Source organism: Leiobunum rupestre, chromosome 5 (assembly GCF_980474605.1).
Source record: "Leiobunum rupestre chromosome 5, qqLeiRupe1.1.hap1, whole genome shotgun sequence".
Lineage (NCBI taxonomy): Eukaryota > Metazoa > Arthropoda > Arachnida > Opiliones > Sclerosomatidae > Leiobunum > Leiobunum rupestre.
The window spans coordinates 16,318,891-16,343,390 of record NC_143388.1 but is presented as its reverse complement, the minus strand read 5'-3'; the positions used below and the strand labels follow the sequence as shown (position 1 = coordinate 16,343,390).

General features: G+C 36.2%; 1 long non-coding RNA gene across 1 annotated transcript in view; it reads right to left on the bottom strand.

Annotated features, from left to right (window-relative positions):
- LOC149943650 (uncharacterized) overlaps nt 1-24,292 on the bottom strand; it is a 278,012-nt gene extending 253,720 nt beyond the window's left edge. Inside the window, exon 1 of the long non-coding RNA XR_016481060.1 lies at nt 24,271-24,292. This is a non-coding gene — a long non-coding RNA (uncharacterized LOC149943650). The remainder of the gene's footprint in view (nt 1-24,270) is intronic.
- Between the last annotated feature and the right edge of the window lie 208 nt (nt 24,293-24,500).

The window sequence follows — 24,500 nt, the reverse complement described above, 5'->3', positions numbered from 1 at the left end:
GGAATTGGTACCAATTAGAAAGTTGTTGCCATATTATTAGTTCAAATAACTTTGATTTGACAAATCAGAAGCCAAGAAATTGAAGGTTAATGAATTAAGTGTTTGATGATAAAATAATCAGATTAGTTTTAATGTGACTAAATAAAATAAATACCGAATAGTTTACAACGGTTCAATTATGCCACCGTCAGCTACGATACATCCTTGAGCTCGTTTAACGACGGAGCTCATAGTGTTGTTCAACATTTCAATTGAAATGTCACGGAAGGTATTAATTATTCTATCTTGTTGTCATTACAACCAATCTTACAGAAATCATGTTCAATTCATTATCCTTCAATTTATCGGCTTCTGATTGGTCAAAATTGGTCAAATAAAGTTTATTTGAACTAATAATATGGCGAGCAACAACTTTCGAATTGGAACCCAATCCGTAAACCCAACGGTTCTCGAGATAGTTTTTGAATGACCTTGAAGATATGGTTCAAGGTCATTCAATTACACTTGTAAATGTCCCCCTGCACGAGGAATGTTCCATAGAAATTTGAAATTAAAAAAACAGTTTTCTCGTTTTTTAGTGGACACCCTAAACTCTATGTATAAGAAAATAGAGATTTGGTTCTGTTCATATTTAAACCCTGTACTGTAAAATACTGGCTTATTATAAATGTATATAATTTTTACAGGTAATATAGGATAGGGTACGCACACACACACGCGCTGACTGTTTCAGGGCGTATTACCCCACCTTACGGCGAAACATGAAAATACAACACTGCCTTGGAATATTTACTTAATTATACACCATATTTTACCGATTAACTAATCAGTATTTGACAAATTTAGTAAAACTCATTGTGTCAATTTGAAATTTAAAAAAAAATGTTTTTCAGTTATTTATCATATTTTGTTTTGTTTTTTTTGTATACGAAGTTACCGATACAACAACAACAACGGATTAGTCAACTCATACGTCTCATCGTTAAAAACATTTTTCGACTCGCTGACAAATTTGTCTTGAAGAAAGAATAAAGAAGACAATTTTGTTGAAGAAAAGGGTCATTCTATAAAGAAAGGAAAACGTTCTCCCCAAATGCCGCCGCCGCCGCCGCCGCCGCCGCCGCCGCCTCCACAGAAGAATAAAGGATGAAAAATATGTAGAAATTGAAAACTGCCATCCAAGAGCCGGATTATTAGGAATACCGATTTTATTCGTCTCGAGCCCTCCCTTCTCGTTGAAACCCACCAAAGTACTATAATACGACCTCACGTATACGAAGACGTATTTGACCTACGTACAACGTTTGGAACGAAACAACGTAGTACGCTACCGAAGGAGTTTAAGAAGTATAATCATATTTGTTCGCTTCTCCAGCGATAGACGTAAGATTGCGAGCAATATAAAATGATAATATAAAAAGGATCCAAGATACAAGATATAGGCTATAAAAGGGACCATAAAACGCCTACCAATTTCGCATTGCTCTATTTATCCGTGGATAGGGAGTGCTGTAGTCGCGAGGGGGGTTGCGCCCGAGTAATCGAGTGTACTTTTTGATGGCAGCGAGTTCGTCTTTCCTGTCGTACTTTATTTGCAGTTTACTATTTTCTCGCTACGAGCGCTCACTCGACGCGCTCCAAAAATAAGTTCTTGGAAGTGTTTAGAGAGCTCCATTCGGGAGATAACTGTTTCGAGTAGGCCGTAATGGGATCGGACATTCATTTATTTCACTTTTTCTTGAGCCTCTCCAACCAAGACGTAACTTATTTTGCTGCTTTTAACCCCGATTTAACTATTTTTATATTTTGGTTGTCATTTTGGGCTTCGAGACACGACGTGTTTATTAAATGTTGACAGATTATAGGTTCGACTAAAACTATTTTTGGTATAAAGACAGTTATTGCGAAGGAATTTTTATATTGATGACCTCCATAAAATATAGTTAAAAAATAAGTATATTAGATATCTCGTGAGATAAAAAAGTATACATCAAGGAAAAATGAAAAGTGTACCTTTGAAGGCTCAATCCAGTTTTGAATGGGAATGATTTTTCGGTATTAATCCACCTGTATGTAAATATTACAGTGCGTTGGGATATTTAATTATTGATAAAACATTTTTCCGATGTACTTGTTTTAGAAAAAAGCTAAAATAATGAACTTAGTCACGCATTACTTTTTTCCAGATGGTATTTTTGGAAAATCAGTGGAATCTTGCGAATCTAGATGTTTCAAGCGAATACCATTAGCAGTATAGGAAGATGCATACTTCTCTAATTATTATATACTTCTGATAAAAGGATTTTTTAATGAAAACTTAGATGCTTATTAAATATACGTTATATTAATAAAATTAATTAATCTATCTTTGTGTATATGTTAACTTTCAATTTGAAATAATTAATAATTAAAGCATATAGTTTAATCGTTAAAATTAAAAAATTAGAACACTCATATCGATTAATTAATAATTAACTTAATTAAGTCGTGTTCTAGCCTACACTGTCTATTGAAAGTATTGATTTTAATATAAAAGAGACTCATGGTAAAGCAAAAAGGAACCCATGTTAAAGCTAAAAGGAACCCGTGTCAAACCCAAAAGTAACCTGTGTTAGAGCTAAAAGGAACCCACGTCAAAGCTAAAAGGAACCAGTGTTAAAGCTAAAGGCACCCATGTCAAAACCAAAAGGAACCCGTGTCAAAGCTTAAAGAGACCCGTGTTAAAGCTGAAAGGAGCCCACGTCAAAGCTAAAAGAAACCAGTGTTAAAGCTAAAGGAACCCGTGTCAAAACCAAAACGAGCCCACGTCAAAGCTAAAAGGAACCAGTGTTAAAGCTAAAGGAACCCGTGTCAAAGCTAAAAGGAACCAGTGTTAAAGCTAAAAAGAGACCCACGCCAAAGCTAAAAGGAACCCGTGCTAAAGCTAAAAAGAGACCCACGTCAAAGCTAAAAGGAACCCGGGTCAAAGCTAAAAGGAACCCGTGTTAAAGCTAAAAGAGACCCGTGTTAAAGCAAAAAGGAACCCGTGTTAAAGCGAAAATAAACTCACTTCAAAGCTAAGAGACCCACGTCAAAGCTAAAAGGAACCCGTGCTAAAGCTAAAAAGAGACCCACGTCAAAGCTAAGAGGAACCCACGTCAAAGCTAAAAGGAACCCGTGCTAAAGCTAAAAAGATACCCACGTCAAAGCTAAAAGGAACCCGGGTCAAAGCTAAAAGGAACCCGTGTTAAAGCTAAAAGAGACCCGTGTTAAAGCAAAAAGGAACCCGTGTTAAAGCGAAAATAAACTCACTTCAAAGCTAAGAGACCCACGTCAAAGCTAAAAGGAACCCGTGCTAAAGCTAAAAAGAGACCCACGTCAAAGCTAAGAGGAACCCACGTCAAAGCTAAAAGGAACCCGTGCTAAAGCTAAAAAGATACCCACGTCAAAGCTAAAAGGAACCCGGGTCAAAGCTAAAAGGAACCCGTGTTAAAGCTAAAAGAGACCCGTGTTAAAGCAAAAAGGAACCCGTGTTAAAGCGAAAATAAACTCACTTCAAAGCTAAGAGACCCACGTCAAAGCTAAAAGGAACCCGTGCTTAAGCTAAAAAGAGACCCACGTCAAAGCTAAGAGGAACCCACGTCAAAGCTAAAAGGAACCCGTGCTAAAGCTAAAAAGATACCCACGTCAAAGCTAAAAGGAACCCGGGTCAAAGCTAAAAGGAACCCGTGTTAAAGCTAAAAGAGACCCGTGTTAAAGCAAAAAGGAACCCGTGTTAAAGCGAAAATAAACTCACTTCAAAGCCAAGAGACCCACGTCAAAGCTAAAAGGAACCCGTGCTAAAGCTAAAAAGAGACCCACGTCAAAGCTAAAAGGAACCCGTGTTAAAGCTAAAAAGAGACCCACGTCAAAGCTAAAAGGAACCCGGGTCAAAGCTAAAAGAAACCCGTGTCAAAGTTAAAAAGAACCCGTGTTAAAGCTAAGAGGAACCCACGTCAAAGCTAAAAGGAACCCGTGCTAAAGCTAAAAAGAGACCCACGTCAAAGCTAAAAGGAACCCGGGTCAAAGCTAAAAGGAACCCGTGTTAAAGCTAAAAGAGACCCGTGTTAAAGCAAAAAGGAACCCGTGTTAAAGCGAAAATAAACTCACTTCAAAGCTAAGAGACCCACGTCAAAGCTAAAAGGAACCCGTGCTAAAGCTAAAAAGAGACCCACGTCAAAGCTAAGAGGAACCCACGTCAAAGCTAAAAGGAACCCGTGCTAAAGCTAAAAAGAGACCCACGTCAAAGCTAAAAGGAACCCGGGTCAAAGCTAAAAGGAACCCGTGTTAAAGCTAAAAGAGACCCGTGTTAAAGCAAAAAGGAACCCGTGTTAAAGCGAAAATAAACTCACTTCAAAGCTAAGAGACCCACGTCAAAGCTAAAAGGAACCCGCATTAAAGCTTAAAAAATCCATCTCAAAGCTAAAATAGACCAGTATTAAAGCTAAAAGGCCCCATAGTAAAAGGACCCCACTTTGTAATACGTAAACTTTGGACAGTCTACACTTTTATTTCTTCCGAGAATTTCTCAAGACAACGCTAATCCCAGAATATATTAAAAAAAAATCAGCAACCAGCCACGGGCAAAATTCCAGACGGATTTTTATTAGATTAAACCTTCGCAATTTCCTGCTTTTAAAAACTAGGAAATAATACCCTTTAATACTATAAAAAAAGAATAAAAATATAAATCGCAACGAACGTAAAAGGGGAAGTGAGATGCTCCCGCGAACATCTTCTCATCTCGCTATGTCGAAGGAGAGGGGTTGAAGGGTCCTACGAAAATCCAAATAAGCTCTCAGGCTGCGCTGGCTGTTGGCATCGGGGAAACCTGAATATAAAAGCCGTTTTTACACCCTACCAACCACCGCTACCCCTCAACCCTCGCTCGCTCAGTGCCGGATAGATATACGTTTATTCCTTATACATTTCTCAAGAAGAAAACATTAAACTCTAAAAGAAATAAAAAAGACTTCTATATGGCAAAAATAACCTCTTGAAAATCGTTGCTTCAGCCGCTCGCGCCACTCTGCGAGAAAAAAAAAGTATAGAAAACCATAAAGGCTGATATATGAGAGGCCGAAGAAGGGAGATTTTACAGGGGGCAGAGCGCGGGGGGGGGGGGCTCGCTCTTATTGGCCGTCGTCATGGCAACGCCACAGTCGCCATTGAAAGGCCAAAGACACGGTTCTTCAAAAGAAATTTTCCGCTATTTCCTATATTTTTCTACATATTCGCTTTTCTCTATCCGCCATGCTGGAAACGACGCGGACTGAGACGTTTCCCCCGCCTCCCAGCCCGATGCCAACCGACTGGGTGAGTGCCGGAGTTGACTCCATCGAATGTAAGCTCCATTTATTCGCGGGCAATCGACTATTTGCAGTATAACGGGGTGGGGAGCCGATTTTTCCCTATCAAAGCCGATTTTTCCCTATTGCATCAAAAGAACGGACCGTTTCGATTTCGTTTTTTATTATGATTTTAATCGCCTATTTTTATTTCCCAGAGCAAAGCTCTTTTGGAATCCACTCAGCCGAAGAAAAGCCGGAAATGATTATGTCTGTCCGTAAGATTTGCGAGGATTGCCAAAGCGATACCCCGTTTAGGCCTAGACATTTTCAATATATTGAATCCTCACTAATATTCTCACTTATTATAGTTAACCGTGGGATATTACGAAAGTATAAGGAGAGTATCCGAGGTGTTTATTGCCGATTTTGATCGAAGTCGGGCGTAATGTAGACCTATATGAGATATAAAATTTGCTAAAAGGAGACGTTGCACTACCCTTTCGATTAGCCATGGCAACCGAAAATGTTTTTGACCACTTAAAACAAAAAAATCTCCATTTAAAAAAGCATGGAATTTTCTCGGTTTTACGAAAATTTAAAAAAATATTAAATTACGAAAATGGTAATTTGGACCACATTTAGGTAAATTTCATCAAGTTTGGGTAAATTGGAACATTTTTGGGGTAAAATTGTAAGAATGTTTGGGTAAAATAAGGAAAAAATCTTATTTTTGTTTTAAGTGGTCAAAAACATTTTCGGTTACCATGGCAAAACGAATAGGTAGTTCAACATCTCCTTTTGGGAAATTTAATATCTCATATAGGTCTACATTACGCCCGACTTCGATCAGAATCGGCAATAAACACTCTCCTTGTCAGTTGCAGGTTAAGAAAGGCAAAATATATAGTACATTTGGCGGATAGATACTAGCATTAATTTCTGGTTAATCACCGGCGGAAATTTCGAATTTTGCTTATTTTCTGTTGAATTCCTAAAGTTTCCGCGCGTATTATATTATTCCATATAAGAAATGTCTATTGCATAAATTTCAAAGTGATCAAGAAATAATTAATGTATATTATTATGTTGAAGCCTCCTTTTAGCATATTTTTAGAGTTATGCTCGTAAACAATCATCAAATGTACGTCAACGTGGTAATCTCGGCATTAGCCTTTCTTAACATGCAACTGAGTATATCACCAATTCTACTGGATTCTAGGAAATCTCAGCAGACGGATCACAAAGAAACATTTCAAGCGAAGCCATTAAAGTTTCGATTTTAATGCTTTTACCTATAGATGGCGCTCAGTTAAACTTGTGGGAGGGAAGGTAATAAAAAAAATCCAACACATTTTTAAGTGATGTTTAATTCTTAAAGTGAAACACACATTTAGAATGAAGTCATCGGAGGTTCGATTTTAATGCTTTTTGGTAATAATAGATGGCGCTATGTTAAGTTTTTTAACGGGAAGGCAATAAATACTTTCTGCTTTATTACAAAAATAACATTTAACACTATTTTAAGTGATGTTTAATGGTTAAAGGAAAATACACATTTAGAATGAAGCCATCAGAGGTTCGATTTTAATGTTTTTTACTTATACTAGATGGCGCTTATTTAAACTTGTTAGCAGAATGGGAGTAAATGTTTAATGTAAAAAACTATACTAAATTGAATATTAGCTTAGTTAATTTTTATTTTTATTAATTATCTATAAAGTTTAATTCGGGCATAAAAAGAAACAAGACTTTTCGCGATTTTTAAATAATTTAAAATTTTTACGTTTCACACTGATGTCTGGTATGATTTTAAAAATAAACTATTTATTTTTATCTCCAGTGTTTTTCTTATACAGTTTGTTCAAAGTTCAGTCTTACAAGAAAAAGGAACGGGTGTGACGACAATAAGTTTGGTTGGTTATTTTGTTCTCCGAGTCATTTAATAAGAAAGCCTAATAAATTAAAAACCGTAAGTACGTCTAGTAGGCCAAGATAGTTTGACCAATTTCGTTTGAGTTACGGCCAAGCAACATATAAAAGCTACAAAAAGACCCCAAAGGTTCATCGGGGAAGATACATAAAATTGAACGGCTTTTCCAAGAAGGAAAAGAGAATTGCTAACAAGTTGGCCAAGTATAATATGATTCAGTTTCACTCAGTGTATTAAAACTATCTTTCGGAGGGGGGGGGGGGAAGCACACCACTACTTCCTATACGTCATAATGACGTCAGGTCCGTAGTCAGTGGCAGCTAGGAGCAACAAACACAATGAGAACGCAGCTAGCCTTTAAACACGCTAACGCCGTGTTGTGTACAAATTTCATTGGACGAGCCTTTACGCTGAACGTTTTACGGGCGGGGAGGAAGACAATTTCCAGATTTTCCCCTTCCGACGGCAGCAGGCGGTAAAGCGTCTAACCAAGGAAAATTGTACGCAAGAAAATGCACGACTTTTGACGGGTTGCGTGCTCCTAGGTGGCAGAGCCTGGGTTTTTGGGTAAGACAGCTTAAATATAAGAGAGGCCCCCTGTTTTTGGGGCCCATCTCGGGATTTTGGGTCTCCTTTTCATTTCGTAAAGCTAGGAAAATATAGTCATTACTTCTCAAAATTTTCATTTCTATAGGGAACTAACAGTTCTGCGTCACACGACGTCACCCATGCGTTTTCCTATTGAAAAAAAATTATCCAACATGGCGGCCACAGCCAATGCTACGGAGTGTTAGTTCCCTATGCTCTCTGTAATATTTTTCCCCCTAAATTTAAAAGATAAAACAATTAAACGTTTCCACTTATTTCAGATATCTTGGGCCCCCTTTGTCCGAATTTGGGGGGCCCCTTAAAAGTAGGCCATAGCATACCTTGCCTACCCTCTGATGTCGCCACGGTCCATTTTCATATCTACGACTCTTCCAAGCTTAAGGGAATTCGACGGAACAGACGACGTTATGAAGTAAGGATAAAGTAATGTTAGTTTTAATCCACTGACTTTCGAAATCAATATAATTCGGAATCCATACCTCTACTTGGAATGCTTATCATGCCGTATCGCGCGTGGTAAGATCACTCTGACGGCTTTGGCCCCGCCTGCGAGAGAAAAATCCCCTTTGCGCGCTCTCCCCTCTCACGTTGTTGTTTGTTAAGTTAATATAGTGACGTCAAAAGAACCGTTAGAAACATCGAGACGAAAATCTGCCGCGATAAGCATTCCAAGCTAGGTTCGAATTCAGAGAGTTCACTGATTGACGGTTTTGTAACGAAGCGATTTCTCACTTCCGGCCAGTGGCCAATGAAAAATCGGTCTCCATCGGTTGCTATCTATAATTGGTTACCATGGTAACTATGGAGCTGATTTTTCGGAGTTCCCGCTGAAAATGGGTAAACGCTATAGACTCCACGTCAGGCAGTGATTTCGATACTATTGTACGAGGTCTATATTATTTTTGATAAAATAAATAAAATAAATAACCCTAATTATTTTTTACCTAAATATTAGAGTCGGCTACATTATTTTTCAATTTCATAACCTACCTACAAAATTAAATTAAAGGGACTAAATGGTAAAAATATAGATTGAACAACATCATAAAATATGGAAAGTTAGTCTCGGAGTAATACGAGTAAAATGACCAGACCTCTTTGCTCCCGTTTTTTTTTTTGGAAGAGCGCGAGAGAAAAAAAGTGTACGATGTAGGGGTACAGTGTCGGTCACAAAAGGGAGTGCAGCCGAGGGCAATAAGATCAAACGATACCCCTTTGACCCCCTCGCTTTCCCCTCGGCAACAATGCAGTCCTGAAGGCTATTAAGCCAAAAAGCGCCACCAGCTAATAAAAACAAGCGGCTTTTCCCTCGACCCCTTTCGCAATAAATACCAGCACCGAAAGAAAGAGAAAAATACTCTAGCGCGGTCGCGGCCGAGTTCTTGCGAAACATTAAAACGTTTTGTCCGTCCGAAAACGCGGCTTCGAAAGCTAGAAAGAACGACGTCTCCGCCGATGCATTTTCCAAATGAACAGAGAAAAGAGCCGATGAAATTAAAGACGGCGGAATGTTAGAATAAAAACCGACTCGCTTTTATGGCCGCAGCGCCCCCTTTTAGCGCTTACAATCCAGACTAAAACTAAGTGGCAGTGTTGCCGCTTTCTTGTCGAATCAAAACCCGCCGACACTCTAGCTTTTAGAGCACATTTTTTTGGTCTTTTCTTTAAACTTAAGGGGGAAGACTACAGTGGCCATTGTCTACTTTCGCGCTATTTCAAGCTGAACTCTTTTAATTTCGTATTTTAACTTATAAAAATTTATATTCAAGTGTAGAACAGCCTCTGGTTTAGTGACAAATAATGTTTACAATTTTAAATTTAAAAGTAATTAAGTTATTACGTTTTAATTCAGACCCCCGGAGCTAAACAAGTTGGGCAAGCGCCCAAACTACCCTTTAGTTAGGACCTTATATCTCGTTAACTATTAATATTAGAATTATCAAAATTATTTTAAGCACTAGAGGAAGGTTCAGCCTAATAAGAAAAATATAATACAATTATGTCATTGTTAAAACAGAAACGTTCAGCTTGAACGAAAAAGAGGCTTTTACTGTATTCTTCCCCCTTAAAGGAAGTATTCACTACTTCGAAAATTAATTTTGTACCGTAACTAGCGCCAGTTTCTTCTAAGTTTTTTAAACCTAGCGTCAGAAATGTGAATTTCGTTGATGCAACATAAATATGGAGTTTTATCTTAAAAAAAGGTATTTAACTTTTTGTTTTAAATAATTTATAAATAAATATTACACTTTAAATAAAAGTAATTAAGGTTATAATTTTATTGAATTTTCAGTGAATTGGAACATTTTCGAATAATTTGTAATTTGTGGCATGAAGGGCTTGCCACCACCCTCCCACGCAATTTACCCCGGTTCAGTGAAACGATGGTAACATTTTTCGGTAAATACCATTTTAAAAAGTGTTGGTAAACACATTTTATTTTTCTGTAAATAATAAATGTTCCGTAATTAGAGACATTGTCCAATTTTGTACATTTTATTGAACAAGCGATAGCATAAGGTATACTAGGTCAAATTTGTTTCGGGAAACATTTGAGCGCCATCAAACGGTAGAAACCTTTAAAAATAATCACGTGGTTATAAAATTTGCTTTAAAGTCTACCGTTAATCAGCGACTTCCAGCTCCATTAAATAAATATTCAAAATTTTCACTTTTATAGAAAGTTAAAATTTTGAGGTAAGTTTTGTTTTTAAATATTTTTACTTTTTTAATAGAAAAAAGATTAATTTTTGTGATAGTGATGTTAAGTCTCTGACTAGAAAATTATTAAAAAATGAAAGACTTTAGACAAGAACACCTTTTTAAATTAGGCCCCTATGTTTTGACCACGGCCAACCCCGATCGCTTTAGCGCGTTATAGAAGTTGGCAGTGCTATGACGTATTTCCGGGATTTTTTTAACGAGTAAGCTAAGATGAAAACAATTTATGCTACCGCCTATTCGTACAACCAAAACTAATGACCAAATCCCGCCCAATAGGGCTAGAAAGCGAATAAGTTGACAGCCCCGTTGAGCGGTTCATCCCGAATCGAAAGAGGGTCGGTCAAGAGGTCCGGTCACGTTTTTGCTTTTGTTGAAACGAATCACGCGAAGACGGAGTGCGTCTCTTTCGGTCAAACTGGACTCGCGGGAGTGGTAAAAAGGCGAGCCAACTCAGGGCTGATAGGGTATCCAGGTTTCTGGCGAAACGTTATCGCCTAAAACCAACCGGGAGTCAACCATGGACAGAGAATAGTAATGGGCCGACAAAGGCAGCCCAAAAGCGAGCGTTACTCTTGTCCACAAAAACCGAAAATTTACGACTGTTCGCCCCTACTCGAGTAACCATAAAAAGAACTTTGAAACGGAGAGAAAGATAAATCGAAAAAGCTTTCTCGCCAATCAACTAATGATTCGAACCGGCAAAAATTCCGCCTTAAATACCAAACGCACCGCTTTTTTCAGAATGGAAAGTTCCCAAAGTTTATATTATAATGATGTTGGGTGTGTGGCTTAGGACGAACAAAGGCAATAAAATTAGGTCGAACTATTTTCTAGAGACGTTAGTTTTTATTGAATAGTGACCATTTAATTTAATACAGTTATTGGATTTTTAAAAGTGTTTCCAAGAATTGTTATTGGTTCAATTTTCTTATTTCTTTGCGTGGGATTTAATATAATTGGATCGGACATTTCGCGTTAAATGTAGGTTGTTTCGCGGAAAAAAAGGAAATTATATACATATACACTTGGAATGTCGAAGGCTTTATTTCCACCGTGCTCCTTACGTACCTGGCAAAACGGGTGGAGCTTAAATAACGTCTAATGTAAGACGTAGTGCGTATTTTTAAATTCATTAGCTGACAGAAATCGCTAATGGCAGCAAGTCACTTTCGAATATTGCGCATACAACCGGTAAATAATGGTAAATAGTGGTAATTAATGGTAAATAATGGGAAATGTTGGTTTATATTATATAATAATATGTAAAATCTAGAAAATCATTCAAAAAAGGAATAATTCAACTTTAGAAGATCTTAAGCTTTATTTTCATACTCTACAATTCTGTTCTAAATGTTAAAGGTTTTATCTCCCTAAATGTAGGTTTAAGTTTTAAATACTGTAAATAATTCATGGAAAGATATTATTTACCATTATTTACCATTATTTACCATTGTCTACCATTATTTATCATTATCTACCATTATTTATCACTTTTTCAATTTTATACCATAACGTTATTTACAATTATTTACCATTATTTACCATTATTTACCATTATCTACCATTATTTACCATTATCTACCATTATTTACCATTATTTACCATTATCTATCATTATTTACCATTATCTACCATTATTTACCATTATCTACCATTATTTACCATTATCTACCATTATTTACCATTATCTACCATTATTTACCATTATATACCATCATTTACCATTATCAACCATTATTTATCACTTTTTCAATTTTATACCATAACGTTATTTACAATTATTTACCATTATTTACCATTATTTACCATTATTTACCATTATCTACCATTATTTACCATTATCTACCATTATTTACCATTATTTACCATTATCTACCATTATTTACCACTATCTACCATTATTTACCATTATCTACCATTATTTACCATTATATACCATCATTTACCATTATCAACCATTATTTATCACTTTTTCCATTTTATACCATAACTTTATTTACCATTATTAACCTCATAATTTACCACCTGTTAAATACCACTTCGTAACCCTGACGAAAATAGACCTACCAGAAAATGGATTTTAGAAACCCAGATTTGTTGTCACAATAAAGTTCTTGGATAATTTGTAATATTATTCGCGAAGTTAGTCTATATCCGCGTACAATTCCTTATTAAGACGGTGAAAAAAAAAGCAAATTGTGAACAGATAAGTCTTAATATCGAATATACGAATATTTTAACGAAATTCTCGGCTGTAAACCACTCCCCTTTTCTATGGGAATCATCAGTGCCACCACAGCTGTTCTTTAGACATTGCAAAGCCGCTTTCACACCGTTTTCTACCTCTGATGTGTGGATAAATAAATCAGCTTGGCTAATACCCAAGGCACCACCTTAGGCCTAAGTCATCGAGAGACTTTTAAAGCCTTTAATTAACGTAGCTCAAGTGTATGGATATATAATTATTTGATGGAAATACGTTTCCATGATTTCTCGCTTCCGTCAAACCAAGAATATATTAATTTATACGAATACGCTCAAGCCATCCATTATAGAAGTTAATACGAACCACCGATGGACTGTAATTCAATGAAAAGGTATAAATGTCCATCAAATAAACGTGGCAAATAAGCTAAAGCCTATTTCGAAACATTACAAAACGTTAAGCGAAACTCGGACCAATAGGCCTTGGAGTATAAAATGAAGACGCAAAACACGGACCAAATAGGGTTCGGTTCCGGTTTCACGAAATTGAAACCGAAGTCACTTCGGTTGGGTTCCGGTTCCATGTAGAACAGAATCGGAACCGAAAGAACCGAATACTTATCGAAAGTATCACATGCGATAATCGAACGGGAAAAACCTTTAAATGCAGAAATTACTCAATTTCATTTAGTCTAAACTACTAGTTTACATTTCGTCGCGTGTTCTACGTTACTTCTTAATGTGTGAAAATGGAAAAATAAACAAAAATAGCTTCCCGAATTTGTTTAACAGCCCTTTAGGCTGATATTGTTTACAGTTTTGTCTCGAATTTTTAAATTGGTTCTCGGTACGGTTCGGTTCCAATTTGTCTTGATCGGTTCGGTTCCATTTAGCCCTAAACCCTAGGACCAAATAGGCCTTCGAGTAGTAATCTAAATAAAAATTAGGAAAATTAGCCAGAATTTCCAACAGTAGACCGGTTTCGCCTGTTTGGAGCTCATCAGTACTGTCTAGGATATCTGGCGTGCGACTAACCAACCGAATTAAAAAGCTTAGCCTAACATTTAAAAACATTAAAAACTCTGAACTACTCCAGCCACGTAGAATTTGCAAGTTATCCTCCCACTGGTTAATTCCCTTTCCGTGAAAACTTGTAGAGGTAAACGGTAATAGTGAGTGTAGGGAGCTGTTGGCTCGCGTGGCATGAAGGGCTTACCGCCACACTCCTATACATTGCAACCCGGCCACCTGAATTAATGGCTTCAAAAGTCGGTAGCTGACTTGGAAGGGTGGTGCCTTGGGTATATTAGCCTAACTGATTATTATTTTTCTTTATTATAACCAAAACCCAGTATGATAAATCAGGGGCGTAGGAACGTTTTTGAGTTTGGGTGTTACATTGCGAGCGAGTGAGGTGCAAAAGGTTATGCAAAAATTTGAAGGGGTTGTAGGGGGTGAGTTGAGAAGTATGCCTGTTTTTCCTCCATTTCCCTACGATGAGTTAAAAGAGCGCCAGAGAGCTTCAAAGTGTGGCCTACTAGCCCTTGGAAGTAGGCTGCAACAAGCTCAAAACCAAGCAGCAGGGAAACGCGAACATTAAGGTTTGGGTTCGTGTGATAGAACTTTGTAAACCAATCGAGGTAACCAGCGTAAAAAAGTAAACTTAAACAGTATTTAAAGTCGTGATGCACCGCGATTTTTCATCACTTTCAAACTGCAACAATGGAGTTCACTTGTTGCAGCCTACTTCTAGGGGCTAGTAGGCCACACTTGGAAGCTCTCTGGCACTCTTTTAACTCATCGTAAGAAAATGGGAAAAAACAGGCATACTTCTCAACTCATTAAAACATTTGCATAACCATTTAAAACACCCTGTATTTGATATTACAAAAATGGACAAATATTTGGAAATTTTCCTTCAATTTGACCAAAAATCGAAAGTTGAATTTGAATTCGATCTTACTTTGTTGTTCAAAGTTTTCAACGACAAATTTTTCTTTTTCATAATGGTTCTAAAAACAAAATTCACAATATTTCAGGGGGGGGTGGGGGCAAACACAAGTGTTGTCACCTAGTTGAAAATTCAGGAGGGGACATTGTCCCCTTGTCCCCCTGGTTGCTACGCCGCTGAAAGAAATCCTAGCTGCTTGCTAGGATTTTGAAGAAGCGAAGATAAAAGATAGCAAGACGAGAGGGTGAAAACGTTGCCACAGAATCAAAGAGAGTTGCGGCAGAGTCGGAGGTAGAGTGGAGCGAGCTGATTTCTGTTGACACATCACTTACTTTTCATAACTCAGAAAAAACCTGCGTTACCCGTCCCTCACCAAGCACGCTTCTAGCCCCAGGGTCGATCAGCCCACGAATTTGTCCCTAGATTATTAACAATCTATCCGACAGATCTCGCCACCTGGTGCCAGAAGTAAGAATTTACCCGAAAATGGAGCTCATATCACCACACTTTTACCGTTGTGTAATCAGATCCGTAAATATAAATGTGTAAATAGCTTTCTATATACTATTATACTGTATCGCTACTTTAAATATAACATTTTTGGAAAATTCTTCATTGAAGTTTTGAATTATTATTTACCTATTTATTGGTAGTATTTAATTTAATTTAAATTAAATTATATTAATCAAATTAATTTTATTTAATTGAAGTTTCGAATTATCATTTACTTAATTATTGGTAGTATTTAATTTACTAATATTCATTATTATTTCGTATTTATTTTCTTTTCTTATATTAAACAAATATACTTATATACTATTATATTGTATCGTTACTTTAAATATAAAATTTTTGGAAAATTCTTCATTGAAGTTTTTAATTATTATTTACTTTTTATTTTTATTTAATTATTGGTAGTATTTAATGTACTAATATTAATTATTATTTCGTGTTACATTTATTTATTTTTATATAATAAATTAAATAAAATAAAATGATGTAATGTAATGTAATATTAGCTTATCTGATTATTAATATAATTTATTTTAATCAAATGTGTATAAGATTTTGCTTTATTTAATTATTAAAAGTAAGTTACGATATTATCATTCTAGTAATATGACCTGTAGATGGCAATAGAAGCGTCAACCATGTAAATGAACTTTTCCCTGAACATTGGTGTATTGCGTGTGGAACAATTCTACAATCGTCGCTTACCGAGGCGTTTTAAAAACCTTTTTTTCTAGGAAAAAAAATAGATTAAAACGTTAAAGACAGGGACGGTAATGAGAATGTAATTAAAATCGAGGACAAAATCTACTTTTAATTGCTACTGTGCCGTTTCTGAGTGAGAGTGGAGGAAAAACCGGATTACGAAAGAAATAGGTTGGTCGTAAATCAGTGACAAACCAACGAAAACAATTCCAGTTAACAAACTTATCCGTGGGAAAAAAATAAATAAACAAACCCTAGGCTGAGTAAAGTCCTCGATTTATTTTGATTTAGAAAATCGTACAAGTTATCGTGGGCGAGTATACTGGACTTCAGTTATTTTATATAGAAAATATAAAAGCTAGCTCACAGTATATTCAATATCAATTTTACGGTAAAGTCTGCGCGATCTCGCTTTCACTGAACTACGAGTTCTTCAAGGGCAAAAGTGATAACTTTGATTTTACCAAATTTGACCCATCAGAAGCCGAGAAATTGAAGGGTAATGAATTGAACCTGATTTCTGTAAGATGGTTGTCATGACAAAAAGTTTTAGAATAATTGAACTCCGTCGTTAACGAGCTCAAGCATGTATCGTAGCCGACAGTGGCATTATTGAACCGATTATTATTGATTTAGTCACATTAAAACACTGAATTCATTAATCTTCAATTTATCGGCTTCTGATTGGTCAAATTTGGTCAAATCCAAGTTATTTGAACTAATAATAACATTCTAATTGGAGTCTAATCCTTTAACCCAACGGTTCTCGAGATAGTTTTTGAATGACCTTGAAGACGTGGTTCAAGATCATTCAAATGTCCCCTTCACGACGAATGATCCATAGAAATTTGAAATTAAAAAAAAATGTTTTTAATTTATTTATTATTTTTCGTTTTTTAGTCGACACTCTGTATTATAAAAAGCTTCGTGTGTACTTTCTAGTTGCAATTATAAGTATGAAGTTTTTCAATGAAAAAGTCAGATAAGTCGATGAGGAGCTAGAAGCGAGACTAACGTCGTAAGTCAAACTAATGTTGTAAGGAGACTTCGTAAACTCCCCAAAATGGCCACAGGCTGTTTGATACAAGGTATTTTATAGTACAGACGAGTAAATATACCAGATATACGACTGGGTATTTCCGCGACAACAAGTCAGAGATTTTATATTCAGAGCCCGGCGCTAATGATTACAGTCTAAAGAAAGAAAATGATTTAACGCGATAGCGTTGAAGCCTTTCTCGACAGCGTCCAACATTAGGAGTTAGGATGGTTGTTAAACTAGCCCAATACATAACAAAGGCCCCAACAATCCAATGACAGCTACTGGAGACAACTAACAGAGACTGTTGGAAACGTATACGCGAGAGGAGGGTCGTGATAAGTGAAGGACAAGGTTTCGAAGCGGCAGATGCGAAAGGGGAGAAAGACGACATTAGTCCAACACGATCCGCCGAGTTGGCTCTAGTATATTTTGCGGTGCAAATGTGTCTCGGATATTCCGGGGCGCGGATTCGCAAATTCCATTCATTTCGGCACCGTGTAACTAGAACGCATCCCGCTCGCTGTTCGGGGTTTCCACTAAAATCAATAGCGCTTGGCCGAGCAAAGAGACAATTTGGAACGGGCAATATCACGCGCCTTCGCTACTCGAATAATTTGCGCGTCAACTTCACTTAGTCGATCGCCGCAACTTCTCGACTTAACGGAGCCTGCCTTTGCTCAAAGGCGAGCGCTTTTCGGGATCAAGCTGCACGCCGCCTTGCAGCGACGCCTGATTAACAGTAGCGGCTTGATAGATAGGGCCACCTGACTCCTTATAGCCCCCTCTTGTCTCGGCCGGCTACAAAATCTAAGTCAAAACTCTCGTCTTATACCGTAAAATGCCCTATTGATTTTGCTTAACCCTATAAAGAATTTAGGTCTACGTTGTTGTCAAAGTGGTTAAGGGAAATTTCACGTTCTAGAAATTCTCGGGCTTCGGCGTGTTAGACCGCGGACCACCTACCCCAAGACGGACTCGCATCAAACTCGAAATAAGTGTCTCAAAAGTGACAGAAAAGAGCGCGTGAAAATTATTTATTTTACGAAATTAAAATTAAAAAGTCGTGCGTGAGTCAGCTTCTACAATACATTTTTATGGCGCATCACATTCGAGACATAAAATTTATTATATTACTAACAGCGAAACATGTCCCTCTTGTGGTAGGTGGTCTGTCTTTATATCAAATCCAACTTGTAACGCAAGTTAACATATGAGTTATCTTTTTCAGTTGCCAGTGGCGGCGCCAGGAATTTTCGCGAGGGTAGGCAAACCAAATAAATGGGCCCCCGACCCGGGACCCCCCTTTTCTCAACGAAATGCTTCAATAAAATAAAGTAGTGATGTATTTGACGTACAAAAAAGTTCTAACAACAGTAAAACGAGTCCAAATATAACAGAACTGGTTTTATTTACTAGGAGATACCTCAAAAATTTCTAAATAGTAAATACATTATCGACAATTATTTCATTGTTATTTATAAATAATTTTATCTCTTGGGACAATTTTGAGACCCTTTCTAGATCAATTTGGGGCCCCTTGTAGGGTGATTTTGGGGCCCATCAAAATTTTAAGGTAGGCAGTGGCCTACCTGGCCTACCCCCTAGCGCCGCCACTGTCAGTTGCTACTCCGATTAACTTTACACGAGTATAAGACAAATTTAAAGTTTTAACAAACCGGAAATAGAAAAGGAAAAGTTTTAGTGCTTTTATACAGATGTTTTATTTTATCACAGCGATAAAGCCATTTAGAAGATTCGATTAAAGCTCTAAAATATATTATTAAGCAGTACAACGGGTTTCGTTTCTGGAATATTTTCTTAAGATATCTACTCATTTCCAGTTGTATTACTTTCGAAAACTAGATGGCGCTAAATTTAAATTACTAACAGCGATACATGTCCCTCTTGGGGTAAGTGGTCTGTGGCAAGACTGTAGATTTGTTTGTAGAATAAAAAAAGGCTAAGCCATGGTTTCCGGGCCAAAAATAAAAACTATGTCAATTTAAAAATGAACTATCCATCACCCTGTATCGCAAATGTTATTAGCTTGAAAACCAATATTCGCAACCGAAAACTATCGCTACGCCCCCTTTGGTTCGCAATTGAAACCTAGATAGGTAGCGGCTAGAGCTACACACGCTATTATACTCGAAATCACTGTTACCTGGGGCAGTAAATTGGTCGGCATTTAACAATAATACTCATACGTCGAACTTCATTAACTGATCAGTCCACAGTGGTTTTAGCGGTGCTACTTATAAATAATCGCAACAACGAACTTACGGACTTTGCACTCAAGCTCGCACAGGAAAATCAACGTGTTAATTTACATGGAAATCTCAAAGGTTTTCTGACCAATCGCTAGTCTTTGGTTATGTATTATTTTATAACAGTGCTGCCATGTCCTTTTTAGCGAAGAAACCGTTGTTACGACCAATGACAATGGTCGAGATAGTGAGGTCACGTAGTTACTTTAAATTTGAATTTTAGGTAAAAAAAGGTATTTATTTAAATAGTAAATATTTTACAAGCTCTTTTACGTTTGTAGTTTATTTTGGTGTCAATCAATATATCAAACTTTACTCTCAGCAAACATTTCTAAAGAGCAATCGCTATCTTTGGGGGATTATATTTCCGGAGGACGTAGAAAGATCCCTGCCTTTGGTAGTGTACCCAGGTAACAGTGATTTCTAGTATAGTTTTTCTCATCGTTATTGGTATTTTTGACATTATAAATAATGATATTTGCATTTTTACATCGTTTGCTTAGATTTTGATAAGGTTATTTAAGAAAAAACGTTTTTATGACTTTTTAATTTGTCCTTATCGGACGATAGATCATAGGCGCTACCTCGGAGAAGCTAGCGCGTTTACGCCACTTAGACTCGTTTCGGAATAGTGTGCCGTGAAATAAACCATATAGCGATTTTCTTAAAATATTTCATGGTGAAATATGGTGTATAAATAATTAAATATCCCAATATTTTACATCCCCAAGAGAAGTAAAAAAGGTGGTATAATTTGAGCCGTGGTTTGGTAGGAAATTTTTTAACTCAGTGGAATCTCCGTCGAGCCTACGAAGTTACGCGTTTCATTTTTCTGTCGTGTTGTTAATTTTCCGGAAAAATAAAATGCGGAAAAATTTCCAGAAAATTTTCCGAATTGCGGAAACTTTTCCACAAATTGTAAAAATAAAAAATTTAAACATAAATTACTTTTTAAGGGTTTTTTAATTTTTTTTAAACTTTTTATCGATATACAATGTCTAATAACCGTAAAAATACTACAAAACACGAGGGGCTAACCACTCTTCGAAAGTCTGTACACCGGATTACGCTTAGATTACCAATGCCAAAGGCAGGGACTTCAAAGATTACGCGTAGTCCCATTAGTACAGTCAAAGGTACGGCTCTGTACACCGACTACGCGGAGTGATCAGCCCCTCGACAAAACATTAAAAGTGTTACAATGTTTATCAGTTTAAACTAGTAACTTTTAGATTCGAAAAAAATAGGCGAAAATGACGCTTTATTGAAATTTGCAAACAATATATTAGACTAATCATGGAATGAAAACTTTTTTATTTTTTTCGGAAAAAAGACCTAGGTTTTCTTCTGCCGGCCACCCTTTAAATTTACTTTCCTTCCAAGCAAATACCCTGGTGGTAGGCCAAAATAATAATTTGGTAAAAAACTATGAAATAATAATTTGTTAAAAAACTATGAAATAATAATTTGGTAAAAAACTATGAAATATAATAATTTGGTAAAAAACTATGAAATAATAATTTGCTAAAAAACTATGAAATAATAATTTGGTAAAAAACTATGAAATAATAATTTGGTAAAAAACTATGAAATATAATAATTTGGTAAAAAACTATGAAATAAAAATTTGGTAAAAAACTATGAAATAACAATTTGATAAAAAACTATGAAATATAATAAATTGTTAAAAAACTATGAAATAATAATTTGGTAAAAAACTATGAAATAATAATTTGGTAAAAAACTATGAAATAATAATTTGGTAAAAAACTATGAAATATAATAATTTGGTAAAAAACTATGAAATAATAATTTGGTAAAAAACTATGAAATAATAATTTGGTAAAAAACTATGAAATAATAATTTGGTAAAAAACTATGAAATAATAATTTGGTAAAAAACTATGAAATAATAATTTGGTAAAAAACTATGAAATATAATAATTTGGTAAAAAACTATGAAATAATAATTTGGTAAAAAACTATGAAATAATAATTTGGTAAAAAACTATGAAATATAATAATTTGGTAAATTTATTAAAAGAAATTGTATAAAATTTTGTTAAAAACTATAAAATAAACATATTGCTAAAATCCATGAAATAAACATTTTATTAAAAACTAGGAACTAACAATTTTATTAAAAAATAATCATTTGATAAAACTGATACATAATTTTTCACGGTTTCACTTCCTGGACTTATTTTACCGGCCAAACTTCAATAACCTAATCCGATGTATGGGCAGCCCAGTCGAGAGTCATGGTCAAAATTGGCAATAAATTCATAGCATCCAATATATTAAGGGAGAACCTACTGAGTCACACTCAGCTAGCGTCGCTATGACAAAGTGTAAAAGCATGCCGACGCACCCTACAGCCACAGTATCAAACCTAGAGCCCCAACAATGAATAAACGTGTTCCCCAGAATGAGGGTCAGATCGGATAGAAGTCGCTTTGAATTCTAAAATATAGCGGCGCTGCAATTTTAAAACCTTAATCCTCCGGCCTTTTCCGAGAATGACTCCAACGCCGAATAAATCATGGATTTCGAAGTATATTACTATAGGGAGCTCACGAGACCCGGTTACCTCGTTACGTCGACTAAAACCAAGCTGGGGGTAAAATATCCATTCGTAAAGTTAAGCGATAATATCAGATAAGGCCGGAACAAAACGTAATATCGAAGTTTGAAGAAAAATTACTCGTCTAGATTTGGAGTAAAAGTAAATGTTTGAAATATTTATCGAAGCGAATTTTTGATTTTGGATTTAATGCTTTTAAAAGTGCGCTGTTTATTTAAATAATTTTCTCCACTATTGTGCTCGAGATGAAGTGCTCCCCTCGGGGATGAAATCATTTTAAGTTTAATGAATTAATGATACGTAAAGCGACTCGGCATAATTTATCTTTTGTCAGACTGCAAACGCAAATAAACACAAATTGGAGGCTCTCTGGAGTTGAAGAGAAATTTATTTCGAAATCATTTAAAAAGAGAGTCTAAATTGAAGGGGATTACGTCCACCGATGCTGTTATTTGTCCAATAAGGACATCACGTGATCGTAAGTAATGTGTAAACAAGGATGGTGGCATTTAATTAGCCTTCTTATTATTAATGAAAGGATTACAATTTTAGTGTCTGTAGGCCATAATTTTGTTTCCTCTGGAGCTGTGCTAAATGGGAAAAGGCTCAATGCTCCTATAAGCATTAACCTTATCGTAAATAGCATATTTCAATAAAGTAAATAAACAGTTGCGTTATCTGAATCAATAATTCCGTTAATAATTGCGGATCAGATGATACGGGTAAAATGAAAACCAGATAATTAAAATTCGAAACTACTCTGAATTATTACATTTTTTTATAAAAGGCTGATACTTCATGGAGTTTAAAAATATTTTATTTACGATATAGAACCGTTGATAATATTGACTAGCTGAGGAAAGAGAGAGAGAGAGAGAGAGAGAGAGATATATATATATATATATATATATATATATATATACAGGGTGTTTCAAAAGGATATGCAATAATTTAAAGGAGTTGTAGGGGGAGAGTTAAGAAGTATGCCTGTTTTTTTCCCATTTTCCTACGATGAGTTAAAAGAGTGCCAGAGAACTTCAAAGTGTGGCCTACTAGGCCCTAGAAGTAGGCTGCAACAAGCGCAAAACCAAGCAGCAGAAATTGACGAGTGACTTGGAATTAGAGGTTGCATTGCAATTATAAATTGTTGTACACGTTATTATTTTACGTAATAACGTATTATAACGAAAGTTAATAAAATCTGATTTTATGGTACGCGTCATTTAAGAAACCCATTTTTGGGCGTTAATATTTTATTAGCCAAGTTTGTATATAAAATGTCGTGAAAATTATGAATATATTTAACGCGATCTAAAGTTGGCATAAATTAACCTTCACCTTAAGACACTCGTCTAGAATAGCCGTAGCTATTGACATGGGTTTTAGATCATTAACTTTTCATAAATTGGTGTGACAATGGTTGATTTTATAAAATAAAAAGTGGTCTTACCCAACTTGTTAAAATGTTGCTCTTACGTCACAAGACAGAGCTTTATTAGTGTATTCTTCGCACGAGCGATTGGCACGCGCGCTAGAAAAAGCTATATTCCTCTGGCAACTGTAGCGCGCGCTCGTAGACTCGTAAAAGTAAGAGACTGTGACGTATAAGAGTAACGTTAAAACAAGAAGACCACGTTACTTTATAACTAGGAGCAACAAACACAAGGGGAACGCAGCTAGCCTTTAAACACGCTAACGCAGTGTGGTGTACAAATTTCATTGGGCGAACGTTTACGCTGAACGTTTTACGAAAAGGGGGAAGACAATTTCCGAATTAGCCCCTTCCGGCAGCAGGCGCTAAAGCATCTAACCAATGAAAACTGTACACAAGAAAATGCATGACTTTTGACGGGTTGCGTTCTCCTTGTGTGCGGTGCAGTGTTTGTTGCTCCTAGCTTTATAAATAGAACTATTTGCACTTAGTACCTTATCTTCATTCGAAAAAATAAAATTGGAGCATCACTGAAATATTTTCTTCGATTAATAAACAATTCACGGGTGTATTTTAAATTAAAATGATAATAATAGCTATACTATTAATAATAATAATTAGTTTGAGCCGATCAGCTTCTCCAAAGGAATAAATTATCTAATAAAGATGTTATTATTTAAATATAATACGGTTATTTAAAATTAAAGTAACAAAAAACGTATTCTTGTCAATTACTACGTGACCCATGTATCAACTTCCATTTCTCAAATATAAAAGAACGCCCGCAAGCGCGTGCTATAAACAACACGTGCTCGCACGCGGTGGTTCCCAAATTAAGCCTAGCGTTACCTATTGTAAAATGACCCACAAAATTTCAACAAACAAACTCCGTACAGAGCCATATGCCAAGTCACAGTGACGGACCCCCAAAATCGCGTTCCATCGGGTAAGCGGCAATAAAGCACACAAATACGAATACAAAACCAAAGAAATCGCACGTACCAGCTAAAATCCTTATCCTGAAGTCGCGGATAAACAGCCTACAGGGGCGATTAGTTAAGAGCTCGAGCGTCCGAAACGCGTGCGCATATCGCGACTTTCTGTTCTACTCGAGAGATAAGTAAAAAAAGACAGATAAAGAGCGCGCGATATAGCGGAAAAACGACGCTGCTGAAGAAGAAGAAGACCAAGATCGTAGCGAAGCAACGGTGGCGGCGCTGCGGAAGACTGCT